Source organism: Carassius gibelio, chromosome A10, assembly GCF_023724105.1.
Source record: "Carassius gibelio isolate Cgi1373 ecotype wild population from Czech Republic chromosome A10, carGib1.2-hapl.c, whole genome shotgun sequence".
Lineage (NCBI taxonomy): Eukaryota > Metazoa > Chordata > Actinopteri > Cypriniformes > Cyprinidae > Carassius > Carassius gibelio.
This window is the reverse complement of record NC_068380.1, coordinates 14,150,286-14,162,423: the sequence shown is the minus strand read 5'-3', so window position 1 is coordinate 14,162,423 and position 12,138 is coordinate 14,150,286. Positions and strand designations below refer to the sequence as shown.

General features: G+C 33.7%; 1 pseudogene; it reads right to left on the bottom strand.

Moving 5' to 3' along the window:
• Positions 1-6,391: 6,391 nt before the first annotated feature.
• On the bottom strand, positions 6,392-8,321 carry LOC128020575 (avidin-related protein 4/5-like; annotated as a pseudogene).
• Positions 8,322-12,138: the final 3,817 nt, after the last annotated feature.

The window sequence follows — 12,138 nt, the reverse complement described above, 5'->3', positions numbered from 1 at the left end:
AATTCAAAACTGTCAGAGAGTGCAGCCATGAGAGAAATGTGGCACCAAAATGTATCTGAACACTGCATTAAAAACACTTTCACTGCATTAGATAACAAAGTATCAAATTAAGTGGCAATAATTATCATTATTATTATTATTATTTTTAGGCATGCATTAATTTGAAGGGACTTTCGAGGACTTGCATCCTAAAATCTAAAAAAAAATAAAAATAAAAAAAAATAAAAATAAATTTTTTTTTTGATCAGACTCAATAAAACTCATTCATTTTTCAGTGTAGCCTATAAATAAGGTAAGTATATGAAATTATAATTTGCATACTAATGAAGGGTGTATTGTAAAAATGAGAGGTGACCCTCTTGTCACACTTCGTAGATGACCATCCATCTGGTCAGAAATGAAGGTGTTGCTGTGCGCTGTGAGATCTGGACTGTACAGTGAGAGTAGTGTATGCCAACTCATCTGGTACCATTTCAAATGGCAGGAGAAACCAAAACAATCATTAAACAAGATTTCAAGTGGAACTTCTTCAGAAGAATCAAGGAGCAAAATCAACATCTAGGCTGAAGATGAAGGTCAGCAGGCTAATAATGACTCCAGAGGAAGTTTCTGGAAAGAGAAGTAAGATAGATGCATTGCTGGAAGCTGGAGAGGCAGCAGGCTGTGGCAGTAGGCCATGATAGTGCGGCAGGTGGTGCAGCAAAGCGGCCGGCCAGGTCAGAGGACAAAGGTGTGAGGTCTGGACCCAAGCTGATGGGTCAGAGAGAGCCAGCTGGCTGACCACACCGCACAGCTGAAGATTCAAAGGTTCAAATCAAACTGTGGAAAATGGAAAAGCTGAAGAAAATGCAGGCAAGTACTTATTTTGTTCCATCATTTTTAAATAGTTTTAAATGTTTTTTTTTTTTTTGTTGTTGTTTTTTTTTTTTTTTTTTTTTCTCCAACACACAAACACAGAAATATGTTTGAACAATGGACATAAATGATACTTGGTATCAATAAATTGTAGCTTGCGAAAAAAAAAAAAAAAAGTTTATTATAACTGCTTGTCACATTCATGAACTTTCTGTTTCCTTTTTTGGTCTTCCTGTTCTTGTTTTTAAGTGATTGATTCTTCCCACCTGTCTCCAGTTCCCTCATCTCCTTCTGATTGTTTAAATACCCGTTCTGTTGAGTTCTCCCTCGTCCGTGATTGTCTAGATGTTTGCATGTTTGAATGTAGATGTTTCCTAAATGTGTAAATGCTAAATGTAATTGAGTCTATTGTCTGTATTCTCCTTCGTCTTCCAGTAAACTCCTTATTTGTTCCCGATCCTCCTCTTGTTCCTTATTTTACGTTTAGCACTACCTTAGTTTATAACACTGCTATCATCCAATGATATTTGAGTATATGTACTGTTGTAGTTTTTAATATTTTAACCAGGAAAAAAAAAATATATATTAAGCATTTATGTTTATAGACTGAACAAAATGATAAATGCAACACTTGCACTTAGTTTTTACCCCCATTTTTCATGAGTTGAACTCAAAGATCTAAGACTTTTTCTATGTACACAAAAGGCCAATTTCTCTCAAATATCGTTCACAAATCTTGATATGCGATTACACCTGTGAAGTGGATGAATTATCTCGGCAAAGTAGAAGTGCTCACTAACACAGATTTATGCCGATTTGTGAACAATATTTGAGAGAAATAGGGCCTTTGTTTGTGTACATAGAAAAAGTCTTAGATCTTTGAATACTGAAAATACTGAAAAAGTTTGCAAGTGGAAATTCTCTTGAGAAAATGTAAAAATTATTTATTTATTTCTCTTTCTCTCTCTCTCTCTCTGGTTCAGTCTACTGAATTTTGTCAATTAGTTTACTTTATATTCAGGATAAAAGACTGACCATAAGCGAGAAAAGCACTGGGTGAGTGCAAATGAAGGATATTGAGTTGTTGCTTGAGGGAGAACATTAAAAAAAAAATATATATATATATATATATATATATATATATATATATATATATGTTTAAGAGCTTCAAATTTCAGCTGAGAATGTGTGAACAGATGCCCGAGGATCAGGTCCAACACTATCAAAGTTCAGGCAGTAATGAAGGATCTTACCATAAATGTGAAAGCCCCTAGGAACCAAAATGCATGAAACTCTTCAAGAAGGTATGTGAGGATTCAACAAATATTAAGGTAGAATAAATGTGCCAGTATGTACCACAAAAACACAATTCAAATACTCTAGCAAAGCCCAGAAGCACTAAAAGACAACTCAGCAGCTCGGCAAAGTGTAATACACCTGCGCTAACCTTCTTATACACTAACAGACTGTGACATAGTGTTCCATTGGATTACTCTCTTTCATGCTGTTCTTTCCAATCAACTTCAAATCTAGAGTCAGACAGTGAACATACCAGCTCTGTGGCCCATCCATGTGAGGTCTCAGGAAATTATGAACCTCCCATCTGAGGTGAACTAGCCTGAAGTGAAGCGCTTGTGATATTATTCTTTACAACGGTGGACAAAAGCAAGCACCGACACAACAGCTTAAGGCCGGTTTTATTATTTTTTAGATATCATAGTCAGAAGTCATCATATAAACATTTCATTCTGATAAAGGAAAAGCTGAATGTTCTGGATGAGAAGGCCAACTGCAATGACAAGACAGCAGCCTGTTATAGTGACAGTCTGAGGAGCGAGAACACAAGCAAGCGTCAGGCGTTTACTCAAAGCTGTGAATATTTAGGGAGACACCTGCCTGCAAGCATTTGTCATCCTCAAGGCATTTTGGTATTGTTAGTTTATCTTCCAAAAATAATTTTGCTCTGTTTTCAGCTCAAAGGAACTGAAAAAGCTTGAGCATCTTCTGGAGGATGAGTCTGGTTCAAAGACTCGAAGACGTTGGGTGGTGGATCTCCAGGGAGAAGTTGACATGCTGAAGAGAGGAAACATGGGTAAATCAGATTCTGCTACATCTTTATTTAAACAGATCACCTCTTTCATATATCCTGAGATCCAGGGGCAAACACCTAATTAGAAAGAAGCTGGAACAAAACAAAATCATGTTATTTGACAGAACCTAGACATGTGACAGAATTAATGATTTGAGATGAGTCGATCTGAGGAGCTGACAGTCATGGAAAATCAAGACAAGTCAAACTCTGCTACAAATTTGGTAAGAGAGCTGAAAGCTTCGGTGGTGGATAACTGGACTGAATTATATACTGTAGGCGCATGTCCTCATATTCTATACTGAATGCATTTTACTCCCACATGTCTCAGTTACTAAAGGATCAAGCGTTAACAATTCACACATTTTAGTATTCAGAATGGAATGCATTGAAATATAATAAAGAAATGTAATTTGTCATCTCATATTTCTTGACATTTTCAATTTGGCAATTTTATAATACAGAGCAGCTTTTAAAACACTGAGCAGCTTTTAAAATGGAAAATTAAATGTTCTTGTTATTTAAGCATCCACCTGTCCTTAATCACAGTGCTTATGAATAAAAAAAAAAAAAGGATTTATTTGTTATTCAGAGTCACAATGTTATTATTCAGAGTCACAATGTTCAATGACTGTGGTGGAATGAATCACTGTAGTTACAATGATTTAAAAAATAATCTCCAAAAACATTCAGCAAAACCTCGGCACTCATAGCCGTCATTTAAAAGTCAAAGCTTGTACTAGTGTCAATGGAGAAGAAAATATGTTTCTTACAGGAGCAGGGATGTGAAAGGATGTCTGAAGGTCACTGCAAACTTTTCAAACAAAACAAAACAAAAGCTCCAGTTATGATTGCACAGTATTATTATATATATATATCCTGTAGCTCAAGTGGTAGATCATGCAAGGTCGGGGGTTCGAATCCCAGGGAACACATGTTAGGACAAAATTGTTAGCCTGAATGCAATGTAAGTTGTTTTGGATAAAAGCTAAATGCATATATACATATGAATATATATATATATATATATATATATATATATATATATATATATATATATATATATATATATATATATATATATATATATATATATATATATATATATATATGCTCTCAGAGCTCTCAGATGGAACAACATTTACTACACAGAACCATAGTTCACAATTTTTTTAGCGTAACTTGTCAGTAAGCTATGGCTCTTTGTAGTAATGCAGTAATGCTGCTCCATGTGAAAGCAGGTGATGATGATTTAATGCCGATTACAGAACCATCGCATTCGATTAATCGTTCAGCCCTAATGCAAAGTTAATTGTACTTAATAATAATGAAAAAAAAAAAAGGTTAAGAACTCAATAACTGTTTTTTTTTTTTCTCAGCATGCTTTGCTTCTGACTATGAAAGGAGAGTAAATGCTGAAATTAAGTGTTGTGTATTTGAAATTAATAAGTTGTGCACACAATTAATATGGGGGAGAACATTTTAATATATATATATATATATATATATATATATATATATATATATATATATATATATATATATATATATATATATATATATATATATATATATATTCTCTTTTTGTGGGCTCAAATAAATATTGTTTTTTAAACTTAAATGGTTTAAGGACATTTAGTTTCCTCAAATGGTTTGAGTTAACTTATTAGCCTTTACAGCACACACGAACATAAAGAACTTTCTTAATTTCAACTTGTGTTTGTACAGGCTATAGATTTATTAGAAATGTTCTTAGTGGTTCATTTTAGCTCAGATGTGGTTCAACAAGATTTGTGACTTAGCTCATGTAATTATTTAAACAAAACATTAAGAACCATTCTTGCCTTTACCAAATAGTTTATTTGTACCTTACTGATAATCATAAGACTCTGCTGAAATTTAATGTGCGTGCCTTAATATATGGCATATCTCATCCATAACCAGCCACCAAAGAACCTTTGTACTTAATATGTTCATGAAGTCTCTTGCCTGAAGAATACAATGATTAATTGGCTACATTAGGCCCCTTTTTGGAACTTATTCAACTAAGAGACTTTTACATACTAACTGCAGTTTAAAATCTGCCTATTTTGTGGGTATATATAGCAATAGTTTCAGCCCAGATCAATCAGAGTGCATCACCTGAAGCACGCAGTTCTCAAAGTGAATATGGAGATCACTGTGTTAAGCTGAAGGCCTTAGAGCTTTTGACTAATAGTCTGCAGAACAGTTCATGTGAAAGAGACAGAATGAAACGTGTGTGTGTAAAGAGTTCATTAGGCCATTAAAGTTAGTTTATACTCATCATCACAATATTCAAAAATGCATAAAGCAATACAATTCTGAATATTAACTTTAGGAATCATACATTTGTGAATATTAAGCTTAGGAATCAAATTAAAACCAAGATTTTAAAACTAACGCGATGTATACTTTGTATTAAAAGACAAAATTTTAAATTATGTAATTTCAGTTTATATAACCTTCTTAAATGCTAATGATGAAGATGCTGGGTGGCTTGTCCAGCTCTGACGGTCAGTTAAGAGAAGGTGGCCTGTAGAAGACAGTAGTAGAAGTCATTTTATATTCTCCCACTCTGTAAACTGGATTATTTTAGTTTTTTCACTCAAGTTTTCCCATCTCCATGCATCATTTTTAACTGCCATGACAAGACCATGCATAATTTAAACTGCACAAAATTACCTGCAGATAAGTTGAATGTTTGGGTGGCCGAAGGGAGCCGGAGGAGTGCTTGAGAAACCAATTTTGCAATTCCATTTGGTTCTTCATTTTTAATTCTATTTCTTAACCACTAGAATCACCTTTGGTTGAGTCAGCATTGTTATGTGGAGCTGGTCTGGATGCTCAAGAGCTCCAGAGTTAGACTTTTAAAAATTAATAGTTCACCCAACAAAAAAGTTTTATTTGCTGAAACTGAACTCTTTGGCCATTCAAGATTTAGAAGAGTTCATTTCTCCATAAGAAAAGATTTAGATTTAGAGAAATGTATCATTAAATCACTTGATCACCAATGGATCTTCTGCAGTGAATGGGTGCCGTCGGAATGAGAGTCCAAACAGCTGATAAAAAAAACATCACAATAATCCACAACTTATCCACATAACTCCAGTCCATCAATTAATATCGTGAAGTAAAAAACTGTGTGTTCATAAGAAACGAATCCATCATTAAGACGTTTCAACATTAAAACTGTAATTTCTGGTCAAAATACCATAATCCATAATAATGCGTCCTCCAATTAAAAAGTTACCTTGTTGTCCTTGTATTTGTTTAGAACAGTTTGGAAACTCTTAAATTACATTTTCAGTAAATTTTGATTTATAGGTGAATTATTCCTTTAAGCAAAATCAAATATGAATGGTTTACACCCAGCAATACTTTAGTATAGATATATTAAAAGCTCAAACAAGTTGTGTCAGCCTGGAATTTAAGAAGTAGCAGCTAAATAAAGACTGTCACAAACCATTTAGTGGTTTCTTTTTTGTTCTGTCTTTTATTAAGCTAGAGGGTTTTACACAAAGCTTTAAATGTCTCAGTAGGTTTAAATACTTCAAGTTCAAGCACCTTGAAAAATCAACTTCTTCAAGGAATTTAAATGACACTGAATCTATTACAGAGTTAATTTGAAATTCAAGTCTTGAAAAAAAGATCTTCTTCCAACCTGGAATACAAAGAGAGAGAGACTTGGATTCATAGACATTCAACAGGCATTTCAAACAAATCCTTGCATTAAAGCACAGCTTACCTGGTACTTCCCCAGTGACCTGTCAGGTTGTCAGCTACACTGCGCAACAACCAGAACGTTTTCAGTTTCATGCACCATCACATAAAATAAAACACTGACTGACCCATGCAGAACATGACCCTGCCGATATGCACATATTTTATCACATCATTATAGCATTGTGTTCTAAGCAAAGCCAACAATTTCCATGGTAACCATAGTTTCTGACTATTTACCGCAGTACCACAGCAGGAAGAGAGAAACTGTGTTGCTTGTTTAAACTTTCTTGCTTAAACCCTGCTTGTAGATGTAGAAGCTACATCATCATAAAGCTGTCAAAAAAAAAAAAAAAAAAAAACTGTACCCATTGGTGTGCATTAAAAAGTAACCACATATCATAACAAGTAATAAAAAGCAAGACAATTTGTCAGATAGTTTGGTTATCATGGTAAATTTTTAGTGGTGGAATTTCCATCTGAATGAGTCTTTTTCAAAAAATAAACTCAATGTGTCAAATCTATAAGGGCAAAACTTTGCACTATTAATTAATCTTATTTCTGATGCAAAACAAAATTACCATTAATTTACCACTGGCTGGCATGTTTTCAAAGCAGTTATGTTGTAACTAATTAAAAAGTAATAGGAAGCAGTAGCAGCGCTGACAAATTATGATTAGTTCACAGTTCATGTTTATAAAAAAATAATAATTATGGGAGAGGAGGGGGGGGGGTCATTTCTAAAACAAAATCTCTAACATTAATCTATGTATATATATATATATATATATATATATATATATATATATATATATATATATATATATATATATATATATATATATATATTTATATATATATATATATATATTTTTTTTTTAAACTGAATCTTAATTGAAGAGTGACACACACACACAAAAAAACGTCAAATCAGCATATTTGCGCATGCATAGTTTGATGCTGTATTAAACTGTAACAACTGTAACCAACTGTAAACCTTAATGCTGGTTAAACATTTTTCCGGAAAAAAAAATGTACATTAGCCACCCATTAGGTTGAAATATGACTTTATGTACCAAACAAGTAAATTTAATTACCAGTGTCTCTTTGTAATATATGTAAACAGTGATGTAATAGACTCTAAATCACTAAACTATTCATTTGTAGCACATATGTGAATATATAATATCAAAGTATAAGACATATTGCACAAAACCATGAAGTTTTATATGAAACATATGAACGGTCTTTCCTAACTAGGGAAGTGTTTTGAAAATAAATCTAATACTTTTCTTTTTTTGTCACAGTATGTCACAGATAAGTGCTTGCCTTTCTCCCACAGCACCGAGAATGAAACAGCAGGCCGGTTACCATCTACACGATCATTTTTGTATAAAAAAATAAAAATAAAAAAAAGTGCTCGCCTTTGACCTCTGACCCTTCTACCTTCCCGCGGAGCATCGAGCCCAGCTCATTGCGCCAAAACCCGGTAATACTACAAGAACTGACCTTCGGTGATTAAGCGATCATTTTAATTAGGCTACATGCGATCGTTGAGGACTCATTTGCAGACACCATTCGAGAGGTAGGGCCTAATCAAAGTCACTAAAAGCAAATGCCACATTAATGAGCTCATCTTGGTCCAAAATTGTGGGACACAATGGGTCATATTTTACGCTTCACCCTGCCTAAGGAAATGTAGTAAATTAATTTGCATGTGCAGGTAACCCTGTCATTGGTCGCATTTAAATTTGGGATAGCCTTTATTTTTCCCTTATTATTGGAAGCTAGCTACTAATTAGAATGACCAGATGGAGGCAGTGTTGTCTCAAAATATACATATCTAATCTATTTAAATCAGTTTCTTTCTTTCTTTCTTTCTTTCTTTCTTTCTTTCTTTCTTTCTTAATAATAAGTTATTACATTTATTTAGCAAGGATCCATTAAATTAATCAAAAGTGACATCAATACCATATCTACTTCAAATAATGACTATTCATATGAAATTTGCATTCATTAATTAACCCCTTAAAGAAAATGTGTAATACTTTCCACAAAAATATTACAAATGTTTCTTTAGCAGCAAATCAGTATATTAGAATGATTTCTGAATGATCAAGCGACTCTGAAGACTGGAGTAATGATGCTGAAAATTCAGCTTTGCATCACAGGAGTAAATTAGATTTTAAATGATATTAAATTAGAAAACAGTTCTTTTAAATTGCAATAATATTTCACAATATTGCTTTTTTACTGTATTTTTTATTAAAATAATGTAGCATTGATGAGAATAAGAGACTTCCTTCAAAAACTGTTGCAGTTTTACTGATCCCAAAATGAACAGCAGTGTGTGACTTTATCACACTGTGTGGGGCAAGTTGCCAAGCTGAAACTTGCCATTAAACAGCCAGTTTAACCATTTTCAGCTCATTTTAATCAGTAACACAGTTATGAACAAGAACTCAGAAGTGTAAAAGCAAAAATGCAGGTGACATACAGTAAGAATGAACGTTCCCAAATGGTAATAATTATCTTCCAATGCCACTGAACTTTTCAATTCCCTGTACATTTTGTGAGCATGCCTCGACTGATTTTGTAGTATATGTTGGAAGAAATCTTCCTCTTATGACTCAGCAAGTAAACGTTGTGTGAAATGACATGTTACTCCAGGCTGCTGCATGGCCTTGTGTGCCATTAATGGTTTTTCACTCAGTAGGTGCAGAGAGGAAGCAACACTCATGTGGCATTTCATAGAGCACTATGTTATGGGCTCATTTGTTCAGGGACACTAAAGTTTTTTTTATATCACTATTTTCTTTCTTTTTCCATTTTTCAGGGAACTGCTACACACTTCTGTGAATGTGGATAGGCCAGAGCTTGTGTTGATGAAATCACATGTGTGTAACAACAGTGGTCCGTTATGTTTTATTTATTTTTTAACATGATATTGCTGCACAAAAATACCAGCTCTTTCCCATATATACATATGTACAAGTTTTTGAGAGGCTAGGGAGCAGAACATTGATGTGTAAATATTAATAGAATTAAGTTGCAGCTAGTGCCTGGAGTGGCCTTTTTTCTGTCACTTCTCTTTTGGAAGAACAGGTGTGTGTATCTTGTACCTTTGCTTCTCTCTTTCTTCTCTGAGAGGATTACTGAGACACTTGGGTGATGGTTGCATCAGTAATCCCTGTCCTATTGGACACCATTTCTAGTTTAAAAACAAACCTCAAAATACACTTAAAAAATAACAATAAATAAATAATCCATCCTGCCATTCTCCAAAAGGCTTATCCTCTGGAGAAGTAAGTAATTACTAGAACTACTAAAGAAGTAGAACTACTACTACTACTAATAATAATAATAATACAGTCTGTTTTTTGTTATTGTTGTTGTTTTTTTACATTTAGATATGTTTGTAAGTTTTGGTCAGTGGGACATATTCATTGAATAATATTATTTTAACATGAAAATTACTAGGATCAAAAATACAATGAACACAATGATATTGTTAAATGTTATTACATTTCTTTCTATTTGAATATATTTTAAAATGTACTTTATTTTTGTGATGCAAAGCTGATTTTTCAGCATCATCACATTCTGATATGTTGAATAACACTTTAGTAAACTTTAGTATGTATATGCTACTGATTAATTTTGTAGTATATATACTAAAATATATCAATTTCTTGATCATTTACTACTAGGCTGGAATACAGTCATGCACTCATTTTATTTTGGGGGGAAGGGGTTGGAGTGGGGGGGGTCGTCATGTGACAGAGTCACAAAATCATTTATTTATTTATTTATCATGAAATTTATTGAATCTTACCTTTATAGATTATGTTGTTGTTCTATGATGGTCAAAGTAACATAATAGTGTAATATATGAACTATGCATAAAAACCTGTCTAACGTTACTTAACTAACAGATGTGGGTGTCATGCCATAACATATTTTTAATATGACTGAGTTTATATTTAATGTGTATTTAACAATGAAAGTTAATGTGAATAAAAACATTGCAAGTTAAGCTACTAATCAAAACACTTTCAGTGTAGGTCGAGCACTCTCAAAAACTGTATAGGAAAGATTAATCGGCTAAATCTTTTTTTTTTTTTTTTCTTTTTTTTTTTGTCTTTTGCAAGCTGCATTCAAAATCAACTTGGCTCAAAAATCTGAGGGAGCACATGCCCCCTCATCACTTTGTTTTATTTTTTATTTTTTTTGAATGGGCATGATGCCTCAAACACTACACGGCTAGGCATCATAAACTTGCTGACTTTGTAAATAGTTGCAGAGCAAAAACTGGGCATCATACACTCCTTGAGTGTATACCTTGTTGGCGAGACGCATGACAAATGAGAACAATGTGTTCTAAAATCAGCTGAAAATATCAAAATCATGTTTGATATCCTCTTAATGGATGGAATCATAATCTGAGGCTGAAACAACTGGAGTCTGTGACCATATACAAAACACGATTTTATATGAAATCCTCTACTCAGATCTGTAGACTGGCTCTGACTTCTAGCAACTGCTTGCTCAGACTGCAAAACTGGGACGAAAGTCTGGGCAAAAGTTGTGTAGTGCATTCCAGAAGAAGAAGTTCTAAAATATTTAAGTGGAAAATGTAAACACTTTCAAAAATAATAATAATTTAAATTTATATATATAGCTATAAAAAAATAACATTAAAAAAAGTTGAACCCTGTGTAAATCCAGCTGTGTATTGAAGGAGCTGAAAGCAATAAATCTTTCGGTGACTCTCTTGTAAATGTCCTCTTCCTTCCTTTGTCTCATCTCACTATCCCACCATCTGCTGAATGAGATTCTACTGCAACATCTCTTCTCTGATTGACACCTCTATTTCCCCAAAGGCAGAATAATCTTCTGGAGATACTGTGAGCAGCACATTGTACCTGTGGGAATAGACATTGACAAACTGGGCCATTCATTACACAATATCGATCAGGCCTAGACTGAGATTATTTGCGGTTAACACATGATTTGATGGGATGTAGTATTTGGATTCTCTGTGGTGGAAATTTTTGCTTTTGTTTCTTTTGATTTTTGAGAAATCTGATCATCAGCTGGCTTCATCTCAGTCCCTTTGGATTGACATCACACAATTAAGTTTGTGAATCATATGAGATGAGATGGGCCAGAACGCATGAAGCCTTTGATGAGCATCAAAGCACCTCAACAGGTGATCCACTGCAGTCCATCCAACAGCTGCTCTGCATTTGGCATCCAAGGGGTTTTAAATCTCAAATTGTGTATTTGTGGGTTGATGTTGACATTCAAATGTACCACGTTACATTCTGGGATTGCATTGTAATGAAACACTGAAAAAAACTATGTAAATACTGTTCAGTTTCTTGCACAGACCTATCATTTTGTGTCTTTCTTTACACATCAATGTATCATCACGAGCCGCACAGTTTAAT